Below are 14088 nucleotides of genomic sequence, written 5' to 3' on the forward strand. Positions count from 1 at the left end.
TCTGAAGTGATAGGATGCCTGTGTTCTCCTCAACACATTGTTCTCAGAATCAAGAACGCTTCCAAGTCCTTACTATCTCCCTGTCAATAAGAAGAGGGAAAAGACCAGAGGAGCACAAGATCAATGCTTTAAAAGGAGAGCTGCCCGCAGTAGCCAATACTACTTCCGAGACTGTGTTAGACACAATATAGTCATGTGACTGACACTAACTGCAAAATAATCCAGGAAATGTAGTCTATATTTGGCAACCACCAACTGTAGGGAATAAGTGGACATTACATATTAGGGAAGAGGTGGATGTTATGGTGTAGTGGGTGCCAGCACCTGGGGGACAAGCCATCGCACGAGCCCTTGGGGGTACACTCATCCCACATCATTCACACAGCACTTTCTACCGTACTTTACACATGATACGACAGATCATTGTATTGTGAGATATTTGTGGGCTGATATTTGTGGATTGTTTGTATTTACCCCAAGCACCAAGTAGCACATAGTAGTACTCAGTGAAGGCCTGTTGCATAAGTCAATCAATGGCTGAGAAAGTAGTTAGTGAATGAACAAGTCTCTTGAGTTAGCAAGTGAAAAATGTTACTGCAAGAAAGAGTTGACTAGAAGAATAAAACCTGCTCCTCTTTTCTAGAGAGAAGCTGAAGCAACCTCAGTGCCTCAGCAGGGCTTTTGTGAAGAAGGGAGGTTGGCCATTATAAGGAATTTTAGAAACAAGAGAAAAAGGAAAACAACTCTTTTGTCCTTAGCCTAAAAATCTGAAATGATAATTTAGTTTTGGATGAGAAAATAGCTCGCTATATTATTATAGAGCTAGAGTTCACTATGTCTCAGAACTAATATGTAGCTCTGGATGGTGAAGTATGTGTCTGAGTGTTTTGAATGTTCCTCATCACAGGCTTGGGAGGAGAGACTGCCGCACTTCCAGTTCACAGTGCTCTCAGAGGTCGACCCTTGCTGGGTGACTTACGCCCATCCTGGATGTTGTCAAACCACTTAGGGAGTGTCAGTGTAGATCACGGAATGTCCTGTTGAAATCACCCTCTTGTACTTCAAAATACATGACTCAGGGTTAGGAAAGTATACGCCTCTGGAAAAGAATGGGTTGTGGGAGGAGATTGGTCCCTGTGGTTAAGACGCATGGTTTCTGTGTTAGTCTGTTGGGCCTGTTGTAACAAAATACCACTGTCTGCATGGCTTATAAACAACACAAACACATTTCTTCCAGCTCCAGCAAGGGGGAAGTTCAAGATCAAAGCACAGAGTCAGGGTATGGTGATGGGCTGCTTCCTCATTGAGGACCATCTTCTCAGTAAAACACTTGCAAGCAGAACTCAGAGAAATGAAGCTTGGGGTGGCAGGAGCATGATTAGGAATGTTTATCTTTTGTGTGCTATATCTCTGGACTCTTAGAAATGTTCTAGTTGAGGCATTTTTGATAACATCCTCAAATTACACTGACTTGTGTAATAAAGTTTGAAAAGAGTGTTCTGTGTTTTGCAGTGGTGGTGACAGTAAAAAAAGAGTTGGCCTGGGACATTCCTCACCTTTTTGTCCATGGACAGGGGCCTATTGCCTTTTACCAGGCCTGGGAAAGAGCCAGGGGAGGGCAGGGGTGCTGGTCAGGGACCATTCTCTCAAAGAGAAAAAGCAAGATTTCAAATTCAAGATGTAAGTTCCGGGGCCAGTGCTGTGGCACAGTGGGTTAATGCCCTGGCCAGAAGCGTCGGCATCCCATATGTGCGCCGATTCAAGATCCCCCTGCTCCACTTCCGATCCAGCTCTCTGCTACCGCCTGGGAAAGCAGTACAGGATGGCCCAAGTCCTTGGGCCCCTGCACCCGCGTGGGAGACCCAGAGGAGGCTTCTGGCTCTTGGCTTCGGATTGACGCAGCTCCATCTGCTGCAGCCAATTGGGGAGTGAACCACTAGATGGAAGACGTCTCTCTCTCTCTCTCTCTCTCTCTCTCTCTTTCTCTCTCTACCTCTCCTCTCTCTGTGTAACTCTGACTTTCAAATAAAATAAATAAATCTTTAAAAAAAAAAAGATGTAAGTCCCCTTCTCCAAAAGGCAGATAATTTTTGTTTGACTGACTCTTATTTGCATTTTATTTGGGTTAACTTGCTAGAGTTAAGAGATTCCAGAACTCTGTGAAGGACCTTAGCTGTCATTCAGCTTGTCCTTAATATTTCCATTTCCAAAGAGTTTGCCTATAAGTAGAAGGCCAGAGGCCTCCAGATATTAAGCAATTTGTGTCTGCCAGTGTTAGCCAGTGATTCATGGGGGTCATTGGTGGGAAGCAAGATGTCACGGTCATGCTCCAAAAGAAAAGAACCTGATGTTCTGAAAACCTACAATAGTTTCATCATGAAATAGCATTTATTTCATAAGCTTATCTCATAGCAATTAGTTCAATAACTATTGTAAAAGATGTTTTTGAAAAATGATACTTTTTTCTCAGAAACTTTTTATTTAAGGCATACAAATTTCATGCATTTCTTAAATACAACGTTAGGAACAAAGTGAATCTTCCCACCCTACCTGTCCTCACTCCTACACTCTCACCTTTCTTCCTCCTCCCTCTCCTATTCCCATTCTTATTTCTTACTACAATCTATTTTCAATTAACTTTACGCAGATAAGATTAACTCTATACTATGTAAAGCATTTAACAAATAGTATGAAAAAAAATGTTCCTCAATACTTGAGACAAAGGCTTTTCTTTTTTTTAATTTTTTTTTTAATTTTTTTTGACAGGCAGAGTTAGACAGAGAGAGACAGAGAGAAAGGTCTTCCTTTTCCGTTGGGTCACTGCCCAAATGACTGCCACAGCCAGCGTGCTGCACCGATCTGAAGCCAGGAGCCAGGTGCTTCCTCCTGGTCTCACATGCGGGTGCAGGGCCCAAGCACTTGGGCCATCCTCCACTGCCTTCCCGGGCCACAGCAGAGAGCTAGACTGGAAGAGGAGCAACTGGGGCAGAATCCAGCACCCCAGCTGGGACTAGAACCCGGGCTGCCGGTGCTGCAGGTGGAGGATTAGCCAAGTGAGCCACGGTGCTGGCCAAGACAAAGGCTTTTCAAAGTCATTGCATCTCACAGCATAAATTTCATTCCTATAGACTGATTGCTTTTAGGTGCTCTATTAGTTGCCACACTTCAGGGAAAACATATGGTATTTTTCCTTTTGGTACTGGCTTATTTCACTAAGTATAATGCTTTCCAGTTACATCTATTTTGTTGCAAATGACAGGATTTAATTTTTTACTGCTGCATAGTATTCCATGGTGTACATATCCCATAATTTCTTTATCCAGGCTTCAGTTGATGGACATTTGGGTAGATTCCATATTTTAGTTATCGTGAATTGAGATACAATAAACATGGGGGCACAGATAACTTAAAAATATTGATTTAATTTCCTTTGGATATATTCCCAGGAGTGAGATGGCTAGGTCATATGGTAGGTCTATTTTCAGATTTCTGAGGTATCTCCATACTGTCTTCCACAGTGGATTTATCAGCTTACATTCCCAACAAGAGTGGATTAGGTTACTTTTTCCCCCACATCCTGACCAGCATTTGTTGTTTGTTGATTTCTATATGAAAGCCATTCTAGCAAGGGTAAGGTGAAAACTCACTGTGATTTTTTAAAAATTTTATTTGTTATACAAGTTTCATGTATTTCATATATACAAATTTAGGAACATACTGGCACTTCCTCCCACCCAACCACCCACCCCCACTCTGCTCCAACCCTTCATTTTCCCGATGGCTAGTGATCCCAAGCATTTTATCATTTGCCTGTTGGCCATTTGAATTCCTGCTTTTGAAAAATGGCTATTTAAGATTTTTGGTCATTTCTTAACTAGGTCATTTGTTTTGCTTTCATTGAGTTTCTTGAGCTCTTTATAGATTTTGGATTCAAATTCTTTATCAGTTGTCTAGTTTACAAATAATTTCTCCCATTCAGTCAGTTGCCTCTTCACTTTGCTGAGTATTTCTTTTGTAGTACAGAAGCTTCTCAATTTAATATAATCTAATTTGTCAATTTTGGCTTTGATTGCCTGTGCCTCTGGGGTCTTTTCCAAGAACTCTTTGCCTATGCCAATGTCTTTCAGGGCTTCCCCAATGTTTTCTAATAATTTGATGGTATCAGGTTGTAGATTTAGGTCTTTGATCCAAAAATGGTACTGCTTTTACTAAGAACAAATTTTCACCTATTCTCAGTTTGATTGTATAATCTCCGATCTGGACACTAGCTCAAAGCCAAAACAGCCATTAGGTTCTCAATATACATTCATTTCACATGCATATGCAATTATTTGCAATTTTTATGTGTATATGCAACTACTCATTTGTCTGTTAAATATCCACCATTCCTCCTTGATTATTAGAGCTCTGTATTCTCTAGTTAAAGGTCATATACCTAGCAGGCACTCAGAAGCTACACATTAATGGTGGCCATGTTAATGATGATGCTGATGGTAAAATAAGTTAAATTTAACATTTTTTTTTCAGATCTAGAAGGCATGGAATTTTTTTCATGACAGGATTCCAGTGGAATTTACCCCTCATTCTATATGCATACTCCTTACTTTGCTCCAGGTCCTCTAAGCATTAAGGGCTATGTGTAGGACTCTACCTGCCACCCCTGAGTTGCAATTTGAAAGTAGATTTCGAGCAGTGCTCCAGACCTCCCAGCAGGCCCTGCTCTAGAGCACCTAACCAACCCCTACTGTCAATATCAATAAATAACAGCAGCTTTCAAGAGTCTCTATTTTTAAAAGACTTATTTATTTAGTTGAGAAAGAGAGAGAGATTAAGATTTTCCATCTGCTGATTCACTCCCCAAATGGCTACAATGGCCAGAGCTGAGCTGCTCTGAAGCCAAGAGCCAGAAGCTTATTCTGGCTCTTCCACGTGGGTGTAGGGTCACAAATGCTTGGGCCATCTTCTGCTGCTTTCTCAGGCACATTAGCAGGGAACTGGATAGGAAGTGGAGCAGCCAGAACTCAAACCAGTGCCCATGTAGAATGCCGGTGCCACAGGTAGTGGCTTTATCTGCTATGCCACAGCATCAGCCTCAGCTTTCAAGACTCTTTATGTGAAGGTGTCACATGGCCCAGCTTCTTGGAAAGTTCCCTGGCTCCTAAAATGTTTGAGTAGGTAATTTAGTGCAGAGTCATCATAGATCAAATAGGGTACTATAATCCAAATTGCCCTCTTCCTACCTGACCTACATAGCCATACCTGACCTATCTACATAGCCATCAACCATTTAAAAGTCAGTTGTGAGAAGTTTCTTGAACTTGAAACTAGTTCATCTGAAAGTCTGAAACCAGTAAACTTGGAGTCTCCTCTTATGAATAAAATGTTTTCAGTAATTAATTATAGCTGGACCAATTATAGAAATAAATTTGTTCTGACTTCAGGCACAATACTGTACCAGGAAAGCATTATTATATAGGGGATTTGTCATGTTAAAAAGACCATGGTGCTACACTTTTCTATTTATCAAATTATTTTTTGGCCAGTGCTGTGGCTCACTAGGCTGATCCTCCGCCTGTGCGCCGGCAGCCCGGGTTCTAGTCCCGGTCGAGGTACCGGATTCTGTCCTGGTTGCTTCTCTTCCAGTCCAGCTCTCTGCTGTGGCCCGGGAAGGCAGTGGAGGATGGCCCAAGTGCTTGGGCCCTGCACCCGCATGTGAGACCAGGAGGAAGCACCTGGCTCCTGGCTTCGGATCAGCATACCACGCCGGACGCAACTCACCAGCCGTTCAGCCACTTGGGGGATGAACCAACAGAAAAAGGAAGGCCTTTCTCTCTGTCTCTCTCTCTCACTGTCTAACTATGCCTATAAAAAAAATTATTTTTCATTTGCATCCTCAGGACAGATCTGAACCCTGAAAATGTTTGCCTGGTAAACTTCTTGAATGAATAACATTATTCTCTTTCTTTTCTATAAAATAAAAAATTCTTTTTTGACAGGCAGAGTTAGTGAGAGAGAGAGAGAGAGAGAGAAAGGTCTTCCTTCCATTGGTTCACTCCCCAAATGGCCGCTACGGCCGGTGTGCTGCGCCCATCTGAAGCCAGGAGCCAGGTGCTTCCTCCTGGTCTCACATGCGGGTGCAGGGCCCAAGCACTTGGGCCATCCTCCACTGCACTCCCAGGTCACAGCAGAGAGCTGGCCTGGAAGAGGAGCAACTGGGGCAGAATCCAGCACCTCAACCAGGTCTAGAACTCGAGGTGCTGGCACTGCAGGCGGAGGATTAGCCAAGTGAGCCGTGGCGCTGGCCTAAAATTAAAATTTCTATAAAGTTCTCATTTATTGTAGGATTTATAAATTGTATGTCATTTGTTTTGATAGGTAGTACTATTACAGGAATTTTTTAAACTTTTATTTAATAAATATAATTTTCCAAAGTACAGTTTATGGATTACAATGGCTCCCCCCCCATAACTTCCCTCCCACCCGCACCCCTCCCATCTCTCACTCCCTCTCCCATTCCATTCACATCAAGATTCATTTTCATTATCTTTATATACAGAAGATCAATTTAGTATATATTAAGTAAAGATTTCCACAGTTTGCACCCACACTGAAACACAAAGTGTAAAATACTGTTTCAGTACTAGTTATAGCATTACTTCACATTGGACAACACATTATGGACAGAGATCCCATATGAGGAGTAAGTACACAGTGACTCCTGTTGTTGACTTAACAATTTGACACTCTTGTTTATGGCGTCAGAAATCTCCTTAGGCTCTAGTCATGAGTTTCCAAGGCTATGGAAGCCTCTTGAGTTCACTGACTTCGATCTTATTTAGACAAGGCAATGGTCAAAGTGGAAGTTCTCTCCTCCCTTCAGAGAAAAGTACCTCCTTCTCTGATGGCCCATTCTTTCTACTGGGATCTCACTTGCAGAGATCTTTCTTTTAGTTTTTTGTTTTGTTTTGTTTTTGTTTTTGTTTTTGTTTTTTTCCAGAGTGTCTTGGCTTTCCATGCCTAAACATACTCTCATGGGCTCTTCATCCAGATCCGAATGCCTTAAGGAAGGGCTGATTATATTACAGGAATTTTTATTGGGGGGAATTTTTGAGGGAGCAGTTATTTTTTTAAAAGATTGATTTTATTTATTTGAAAGACAGAGTTACTGGGAGAGGTAGAGACAGAGAGAAAAGTCTTCCATCCTCTGGTTCACTCCCCAGATGGCCACAACATCCAGAGCTGTGCTGATCCAAAGCCAGGAGCCAGGAGCTTCCTCCAGGCCTCCCACATGGGTGCAGGGGCCAAGGACTTGGGCCATCTTCTGCTCCTATCCCAGGCCACAGCAGAGAGCTGGATGGGAAGAGGAGCAGCTGGGACTCCAACCGGTGCTCATATGGGATGCTGGCGCTTCAGGCCAGGGCTTTAACCCGCTGCGCCACAGCGCCTGCCCTGAGGGAGCAGTTATTTAACCTAGCAATTAAGACACCACACCCTCTATCAGAATACCTGACTTAGGTTCTTGCCTCTGGCTCCTGACCCCTTGCTTCTCACCACGTTGGAAGGCAGTCATGATGGCTCAGGTAACTGGGTTTCTGCCACTCATGTGGGAGATCTGTGTTGTGTTCCCAGCTCTCATTTTCAGCCTTGGTGGCTACAGGCATTTGGGTTACAGAAACTGTGAACTACAGTCTTGTCTTTCTCTCACTCTCTCTCTCTCTCCTTGCACATAAATAAAATAAATAAACTTTTTTTTTTTTTGACAGGCAGAGTGGATAGTGAGAGAGAGAGAGAGACAGGGAGAAAGGTCTTCCTTTGCCATTGGTTCACCCTCCAATGGCCGCCGCGGCCGGGGCGTTGTGGCCGGCGCACCACGCTGATCTGATGGCAGGAGCCAGGTGCTTATCCTGGTCTCCCATGGGGTGCAGGGCCCAAGCACTTGGGCCATCCTCCACTGCCTTCCCTGGCCACAGCAGAGAGCTGGCCTGGAAGAGCGGCAACCGGGACAGAATCCAACGCCTCAACCAGGACTAGAACCCAGTGTGCCGGCACCGCAAGGCGGAGGATTAGCCTAGTGAGCTGCGGCGCCGGCCAATAAATAAACTTTTAAAAAAGGATTTATTTTATCTCTTTGAAAGGCAGAGTTACAGGGAGAGAGAGAGAAGGGAAGAGTTACAGGGAGAGGAGAGAGTGAAAAAGAGAAAGAGATCTTCCATTCCCAGGTTCACTTCCCAAATGGCTGGAATGGCCAGGGTAAGGCCAAGCCAAAGCCAAGAGCTTTAGCTGGGTCCCCCATGTCGGTGCAGTGGCCCAAGTACTTGGGCTATCTTTCACTGATTCTCCAGGTTTATTAGCAGGGAGTTGGATCAGAAGTGGAGCAGCTGAGACTCAAACTTGCACCCATATGGGATGCCAGCATTGCAGGTGTTGGCTTAACCTGCTAAACCACAACACCAGTTCTATAAAATAAAGAATTTTTTTAAAAAGATTTATTTATTTATTTATTTGAAAGTCAGAGTTACACAGAGAGAGAAGGAGAGGCAAAGAGAGAGAGAGAGACAGAGACAGAGACAGAGACAGAGACAGAGAGGTCTTCCGTCTGTTGGTTCACTCCCCAATTGGCTGCAACAGCCGGAGCTGTGCCAATCTGAAGCCAAGAGCCAGGAGCTTCTTCCAGGTCTCCTATGCAGGTGCAGGGGCCCAAGCACTTGGGCCATCTTCTACTGCTATCCCAGGCCATAGCAAAAAGCTGAATCAGAAGTGGAGCAGCCAGGACTCAAACTGCCACACATATTGGATGCTGGTACTGGAGGCAGCAGCTTCACTGGCTACACCACAGCACCAGCCTCAAAAGTAAATAAATTTTTAAAAATATTTTTGGGAAGCTTTGGATAAGATAAAGTTAGATATGTTTTTTACTATATCATTTCTAGCAACTAGAAAGATTTGTCAACAGAAATGAGAGAAGCAATTCAAATAATATGTGCAAGGTGGAGCTAACAGAATTTAGATAGCCACCTGAATATGGTGGGTTAAAGAAGGAGAGCTCAGAAATGACCCTTCAGTGCGAATCTACCTAAGAGCATGTACCACCGCTGAGGGGTGAAATGGGGTAGACATGGTCAGGAAGACATTCAATGTTATACATGCTGAGCTTGAAATACAAACGAAACAGTCCAAGGGAACAAGTTCAAGTAGGTAGATGAGATACGAGGGTAGATCCTGGGGTAGAATTAGGTAATAGTTTTATATTAAATATGAAATATTGAAAGAATTGTTCAACCAACACAAAACGTAGTGACATCCTCTCACCAGACTTTTAGAGAAACTCAAACATTTGAACTCATTTTCACTGTGAAGACGGCAAGTTAAAAACGTAGTAATTCTCAAAGGGACGAATATAAATAAATCCCTGAAAGTATCACCTTTACACACTTGCAGAAAATGTGCTCTCACTGGCCTACAGACCAGGTGATACCTTTTTCTTTGATGTATACTAATATGTCCTGTTCCTGAAAACTGGTTCCTGGTTCCTTTGCTCCTCCATGTAGTTCTTTTCTTTCTGTGTTTCTATATTCTGAAATGCACGCTTTCAAAATATGCAAGTAATACAAAGCTTAGTAATTTCCTTTAATATATACCAGTTTTTCCCAAGTAGACAACCATATCTAATCCTTATTTGAAGTATTGAAATGATGGGATAGAAAATTGACAAGAGGGAGTAGGGGCAAAAGGGGATGGAGAAGAGGTTGTGAGGCAGACAAGGCAGCTGGGCTCCCTCTGCACAGTCTCAGACACACTATTTGAAAATGAGCTCTAACAATGGGTATTATCATTTTCAACTTCGCTGAACATTTCCTAGCACTTCCTAAGGAAGCTTGATACTTGTGGAGTGAAAGTTAATTCTCTCTCAGAATGCCAGCAATTTTTTCATCCATTCTATCTTGTTATGAAAGTTGGATAGGCCTGCGCCATGGCTCAATAGGCTAATCCTCCGCCTGCGGTGCCAGCACCCCGGGTTCTAGTCCCGGTCGGGGCTCCGGATTCTGTCCCGGTTGCTCCTCTTCCAGTCCAGCTCTCTGCTGTGGCCTGGGAGGGCAGTGGAGGATGGCCCAAGAGTGCCAGCTGCAGCGGCCATTGAGGGGTGAACCAAAGGAAAAGGAAGACCTTTGTCTCTGTCTCTCTCTCTCTCTCACTGTCCATTCTGACTGTCAAAAATAAAAATCAAAATAATTTTAAAAAAAAGAAAGTTGGATGAAGCATAGATGCCGAGATTGAATGACAGACATGATCATTTCATAGTTGCCTGGTTGAGAGTAGCATCTAGAAACAATGGAAATACTTGCCTCTGTGAAATAGCTACTTTGAACAGCACACATAACAATGATGCACACAAATATTTACTGAGTCCTTGTGATAGATTAAGCAATTCAAATGCATAATTTCATTTAAGCCTCACAATAATTCTCAGATAATAATACTCTGATACACAGAGGGATAATTGTCCTTCTAAAACCTTTTGAATACCCTAATTGAGAAACTATTTGGTTGAATATTCTCTCAAACAGGAGTTTGAGCCCTCATTTTAGTAGTTTTACTAAAGCCGAAAATTTCTTCAATGCTGTTAAATTCTACCTAAATCAGCCACACTGTCCCATCTGTCATTATTGATAAATGAGTTTGTGAATGAATATTTGTCCTCATCAGACCACAAGCTGAGTCTTCCACTGGCTGGCGTTTGATGCCTATAATCCCTTGGGACTCAACAAAAACCATTTCTCAGCTCATGCGCAGGGTGAAGGAAACAGATGGCATTGTCCCATTAGTGGCTTTTCTCCCTCAACCAACCACTGATGTGTGCCCATAATCTTTCAATAGCTTTCTAGAAGAGCCACCAAAGAAACTACACCATTAATTCTTCGATGGCTCTGGCTTTTCAAAATTGTATCTCTAAGAGTCAGCCTTTGGGTTCATAAAATATTTACACATAAATCATGTACTTCTTTCCAGAGGGCTTTACACAAATTTAATAATTGGTTTAAGTCATTTCCTTTACATTGACCTGAAGTAACTTGGATTTTGTTGAATCAGCATCCAAGAAGTTTTGAGCTCTTGCTTTTTAAATTATGATTTCTGCAGAACTTGCCATTAGGCTTTTGAAAAATTCCAAAACAAGAATGGATTTTGAATTCAGTTGTGACGTCAATGGGTATGTGAGCCAATTTCTCAGTGAAAAACACAATGTGTGTTTCCTGTGAGCAAAATAAAATAATACTATCTTTCAATGTTATGTATTTAAAAAAAAATACAAACTGTTGTGATAAGATTGGTACCAGGAGATGATGCAATTCTGCTTGGTGCCTAAAATGAGCCTGTTAGTTCTGACAGGGAAGAGAACCACAGAGGTCACAGGCTTTAGTAAGAATACCTTGTTCTGCAGAAATCTCTCTGGTGTATTCCATGTGTTTTAATGAGTTCTGTTTATGGGAAAATGCTAAATGTGTGTGACATAAGTTGAAATTTGATGCCAATAAGCCTATTGGATTCCCAGAAAAAAATCTCACATAGGTTGATAGTTTGTTACTGTGGGGAGCAACCTGGACTGGACTGAGTTACTGGAATTAAGACTTATTCTATGCATCTGCTCTCCCACAATATGGCGCTGGGAGAGGAGAAAACAGCTTCTACGCAGCTGCCTCTTGCCAACTTGAGTGATGACCTCCAGGAGCTGATCCTGCTCCTGATTGGAGGAGAGCAGCGTACTCGGCGTGTGGGCAGCCGAGTTGGGATTGGCGGAGGAGGACTATAAAGGAGGAGAGAGACAACATGCACCAGGAACATCTAAGGGGAACGTCTATCTGAAGGAACACCTGTGCAGCCCCCGAGAGAGCCGGCCGGCGGTGTGCCGCTCCCCCGCGGAAGTGGGGAATGTGGCAGGGGGAACCGCCCTTCCACGGAGGTGGAAGGGACAGTAGCCAACCCGGGAAGAACCAGCAGCAAACCCGGGGAGGGCTGAGCAGACAAAAGAACAGCGCAGGGTCCTGTGTCGTTCCTCCACGAAGACGGGGAGCGACATAATGGTGCCGTGACTCGGATACGAAGCCGAGGCAGGGTTCAGTGTCGTTCCTCCATGAAGAGGGGGAGCGACAGTTACTATTCAAAGAGATTTTCCGTGATGGTATCCAGGATAATTTCTCATGAAGCAGTGGACTACTTTATTAGCTCTAAGTGGTGCATCACAATGTTCTATGAAAGGTCCATATTTGACACTTACCATGACATCCTAATATCCTAATAGATACAGTGCCTCTGGAGAATTATGTCTATTGAACTTTCCACAGCATTTATTTGGATATCATCTACTGTTTCTTCTAGCAATTTAGAATAGCCAATAGTTAACTAGAAATTGTTGACACTTATTATTTCACTGACTCACCATTTATTCTTTTATTTATTCATTTAATACAATATATTTATATATCTACTATGTGACTTTTTACATTTTGTAAAGCATTTGCCATGTGCTAGATATTGGACATAAAAAAAAAAAAACCTGTGCATACCTCCAGAATGCATAGTCTCAACTTGCCAAATCATAGGCCTTATTTAGACAGTAATTAAACTGAAAGAAAATAGAAGTCATGGTTAATTTAAAACAATGTTAACTACCATTGATTTACAACTTCCCATATAATAAGGCACTAAGGAAAATGTTGCACAGGACTCAATCTAGGTCTCCCACATGGGTGGCAGGATCCCAAGTACTTGAGGCATATCCTCTTGTTTCCCATGTGCGTTATCAGGAAGCCAGAATCAGGAGTGGAGCCAGGACTCTAACCCAGGCACTCTGATATGGGATTCCAGCAGCCCAAGAGGCGTTTAATGACTAAGCCAACTGTCTACCCACTTTTTCTCATTTTTAATAGATATATCTTACTTAGTTATCATCATATAAAGCCTAATTAGTAGGTATTAACTCTAATTTGTAGATGATAAAACCAATTTAAAGAGATGAATTACATCTCTCATTACTAAGTGACCGTTAAGCACCATACAATTTACAGTTAAAATATTTTTGACTTGCATCAGAAAAACTGGGTAAATATGTCTTAAACCATAAGCATATTTAGTAAGTCATATAAGAAAAGTCTGGGGGCTGGCGCTGTGGCACAGTGGGTTAAAACCCTGGCCTGAAGCGCCGGTATCCCACATGGGTGCCAGTTGGAGTCCCAGCTGCTCCTCTTCCAATCCAGCTCTCCGCTATGGCCTGGGAAATCAGTAGAAGATGGCCCAAGTCCTTGGGCCCCTACACCAACGTGGGAGACCAGGAGGAAGCTCCTGGATCCTGGCTTTGGATCAGCCCAGCTCCAGCTGTTGCAGACATCTGGGGAGTGAACCAGCGGATGGAAGACCTTTCTCTCTCTGTCTCTACCTCTCTCAGTAACTCTGTCTTTCAAATAAATAAAATAAATCTTAAAAAAAAAAGAAAGAAAAGTCTGGTGGAAGGCAACCCCAAAGTTGTTTCAGTTGGTATCTTAATCTTAAGAAGGCTCTGCCCGTTTCACTGATTGTGCTGACTTCTGTCACAGTGTCACCAGATAGCCAGCACATCCTTGAACATCACATCTTTACATGACAAAGTTCAAGAAAGCAAGGGAGAGAGACCTTTGCTCTGGTGTCTGTCTTTTATCCACATAAGAAAATCTTTTTTTTTAATTTTATTTATTTATTTGAGAGGTAGAGGTACAGACAGTGAGAGAGAGAGACAGAGAAAGGTCTTCCGTCCATTGGTTCACTCCCCAAATGGCCACAATGGTCAGAAATGCACTGATCTGAAGCCAGGAGCCAGGAGCTTCTTCTGGGTCTCCCACACAGGTGCAGGGGCCCAGGGACTTATGCCATCTTCTACTGCTTTCCCAGGCCACAGCCGAGAGCTGCATTGGAAGGGGAGCAGCTGGGACTAGAACCAGGATGCCAGCGCCACAGGTGGAGGATTAACCTACTGAGCCAGGGTGCTGGCCCAAAGACAATCTTATACTATATATCAGACCCTCCCTTTACATTTCTTTGGCAAAAATTGGGTCACATACC

Source organism: Oryctolagus cuniculus, chromosome 6 (genome assembly GCF_051225735.1).
Source record: "Oryctolagus cuniculus isolate XC-2025 breed Fujian yellow rabbit chromosome 6, ASM5122573v1, whole genome shotgun sequence".
Classification (NCBI taxonomy): domain Eukaryota; kingdom Metazoa; phylum Chordata; class Mammalia; order Lagomorpha; family Leporidae; genus Oryctolagus; species Oryctolagus cuniculus.